Here is a 3,657-nt window from a genome sequence, read left to right on the forward strand (position 1 = left end):
CACCCCACCCTTCACCGCGCCGCCGGGCCACCACCTCCATCGTGCTGCCGGCCATCTCCCACCGCGTGGCCGCGCCACCACCTGCCATCGCGCGGCCGGCCATCTTCCACCGCACGGCCGGCCACCACCTCCCACCGCGCGATCGCGCCACCACATCCCATCGCGCGGTCGCGCCACCCCTTCCTCCCCGCCCAGACACCTACCTCCGGCCACGTCCGGCCAAGCCAAACACCGGATCCGGGGGGATCCTCCTTCTCCTCCCTCTCCCGTGCATGCCCGGCCTCCCACCGCCGCCCTCACCTCCCCTCCAGTGGTCGTTGGCGCCGGCGACCCTCGGATCCGGCCTCCAACACGCCTGTAGCTACTGGATCCATGGATCTCCTACGCGTGCGTTCCCCCGTCAGTCCCACCTCGCTGACCCTACTTCCTTCAGCGCCGGCGCCCTGGCCCAGCCCGAGCCCACTTATTTCTTCCCCCCTACCCCGTGGTTTGGATCTAACCGGTGGTTTGGATCTGGCCCCTACACCGACGCCATCTCCTCTAGCCACAGGTCCTCCCCGCGCAAGATCAGGCTGCCGATGCGGCCGACGCAGCCCACCCCCCCCCACAACCTTCTCTCTCTCTCGCCTGGATCCAGCGACGGGAGTGAGAGAGAGGTGCGGCGGTTGTGGATAGCCGGTGGCGCGTGGCTCCGGGGTGGGGCATCGCTGGGAGGGCAGGGGCTCGAGCTACAGCGGTCGTTGCAGCGAGACTCCACCTGGTGCTGCTCCAGGTGGGAGGGGCAGTTGTGCAGTTCGTCTGGCCCGAGCTCTCACCTCCTCCGTGCAGTGCACACCGGCACATGCGCAGTACACCCCTCTCCCCCCTAACGTAGCACTGCAGTTCGCATCGCCTCCTCCCCTGTGTTGGCGCCCATCTGCAGTTAAACGCCAGATCTCCTTCCTATGGATCGGGCGGCAGCGAGCTCTCCAGTCACATCCCTCTGTCCCCAGCTCCCTCCAACTAGCATCCTCCCTTGACGAAGGATAATGTTGGCAGCGTCAACAACCCAAACAAAAAAGAGGGGATGTCGGGCACTTCTTTCTGTGTTGTGTTCCTTTTGGAGAGTATCCAAGAAGCAAAGATAGAGAAAAGAAGTGCACTGCACACTCGGACTAAAAAAAACTTGCTGATGCTAGTTGACGAATCATGCAGTTAACTTACGAAGTCCATTTTCTTTTGATCTCGCAAGTGCTGATTTTCTGTGTATATATGTGTGTGTCTGTGCAAACCAATGGATTGATGTATTGTTTCTATGAGGATCATGAGCATCCATAGACAGTGCAGTTTTGTTAGCTCGGTTGTGCAGTACTTTGTTTTTGTTTTGTGTGGTTAACTTGTTTGTTAAATTATTCAAAGAATGTTGGTGGGAGATAACATTCTTTTGATGCAAAAATGTAATCTTTAATGCAGTTTACTAGCCCCATTTATGCAGCTCACTTACACCTGACATGAAGCGGGGTCCACTTCTCTTCTTGGAAAATTTTCCGTCTGACAAAAAAACAATAAAGTTCGGTAGCCCGTCCGATGCAGTGCGGTTTTTAGTCTGAAGCAGTGCGGTCGGTCGTGTGATGTTGTTCATCCTGTAAGTGTAAAAAAATTGTTATGGAAGCGAAAAAATTAATGTGATTCACTTCTTAACAGTGTTGTGTTCATTTACACCCGATGTGAAGTGCACTCTACTTTCTCATTCTTGAAAAAATTATGTTTGAATAAAAGAAATCATGCAATTCTCTTACCCATGTGATGCAATGCGGTTTTTCGTCCGTTGCAGTGCGGTTTTCAGTCGAATGAAGTACCCACGTCGATTTGGGTGTTGCGAAAAACAGAGTGTCCGCATTTCGGTAAATTTGAAATTCCTCTTAAACCGTAAGGAATTAGAGAGTGTGATCTACATGAAAAAGTTGTGTCTCGTCGATATCTTTCCAACGGCGTATCGTTTGAATAATTTTGACCAGCGGTTTGCAAAAATTTCACGAAAAAACAGCCGATGCCTCTCGAAGTCAGCCGCACGATTTTCAAAATTAACTAAAAACCATAAGGAATCTCAAAACCATTTCAACATATGAAAGTTGTGCCTTGTCCGTAGCTTTCCAACGACGTATTACACGCCTTGTTTCAACAAACGCTTCAAAAACTAGAGCGAAAACAGTACCAAAAATTGCAAAAATTTCAAAAAAAGTAATTCCGCAATTTAGTAAATTTGAAACTGCTCTTAAACCGTAACGAATTAGAAAACATAATAGATATGAAAAAGATGCGCCTTGATGATATCTTTGCAAGGACGTATCATTTGCTTTATTCCGATGAGCGGTTTACAAAAAATCACAAAAATACGCTCGCTGCCACTCGTCATCCGCTGCACTGTTTTTGAAACTGCTCTTAAACCGTGAGGAATCTCGAAAAGTGTTCAACATAGCGAAGTTGTGCCTAATCCACATCTTTTCAACGGTATATTATATGCCTCGTTCCGATAAACAATCAAAAAATTAGAGCGAAAACAGTACCAGAAATACACTGCATGCAGTTTTTTCCGACGCGAAGTTCACTAGTCTATATTGCAGTGCTCGTTGTCAAGAAAATGCAGTGCACTTGTGTTCAGCGTGCAGTGCGGAAGTGGTGTGCAGAATAGTTATTCTGCTAATATTAGCAGAATAGACCGTCTGTATATATAAATTTATTTCTGTATTATTAATTTTAGATTCATGTTCCATACAACTAAATCTAATCAAATTATATGAGATAATCATTAGTTTAAGCAATAGAAATGTGAGTTAGCAATAAAATTATGTCATCAAATTCATATTAAAAAAATCAGCACATAACATATATATACCATTGGTCTAATTGATGGTCAAATTTAAATCTCAACATAGGTGTGCGTCTTATTAATGGGTATGAAGGTACTAATCATGTCCTTTTATCTCTGGACAATAGACAAAAAATGCAGCAATGTCACATTTTCCAAATACCGAAAAAGACTTCCTTTCATTTTCTTCCCCTAACCTTAGGCGATTAGGGCAAACTCTCCCCTCCAGACTTGGGTTTGTCTTCTAGACTCCGATCCAGACTTCTTCGAGTTTGTCTTCCGGACTTCAATCCTCCTCAACTTCGTCCGGTAGGGGAGTAGCGATAGTGGCTCGTACCAGTGCCAGTAGTGGTAATTCGATGGTCTTGGAATCTTGATGTAATTTTTATTATATTTGATATGCTTTTGTACTTCCAGGGAATTTTAATAATAGATCTGGATCCTTTTTGCAAAAATAAAATAAAAAACGCAGCAGCAAAAGCATGTATGTCCTCCCTGTCATTTAACTTTGACCAAGTGGAGAATCAAGCCTAAAACCAGAAGATCATTGACGGTGTCCTGGACTAGGGGGTACTCAACGCGTCGTCTCCCGATCAGTTGGATTGGGCCGAGGAACCCCATGGCCGTATACTCATGGGCCAGTTCGGACAGCTGCCGCATACAAGGAAGAATCCACAAGACTTGGCGATCAAGACAAGGACTCCTCCCCCACCGGCGTATTCGGCTAGGACTCTTGTTATCCTAGGCCTCTGGTGCATTATATAAATCGGGGCCAGGCTAGTCGATAGACATATACAACAACAATCATA

Source organism: Triticum aestivum, chromosome 4B (genome assembly GCF_018294505.1).
Source record: "Triticum aestivum cultivar Chinese Spring chromosome 4B, IWGSC CS RefSeq v2.1, whole genome shotgun sequence".
Classification (NCBI taxonomy): domain Eukaryota; kingdom Viridiplantae; phylum Streptophyta; class Magnoliopsida; order Poales; family Poaceae; genus Triticum; species Triticum aestivum.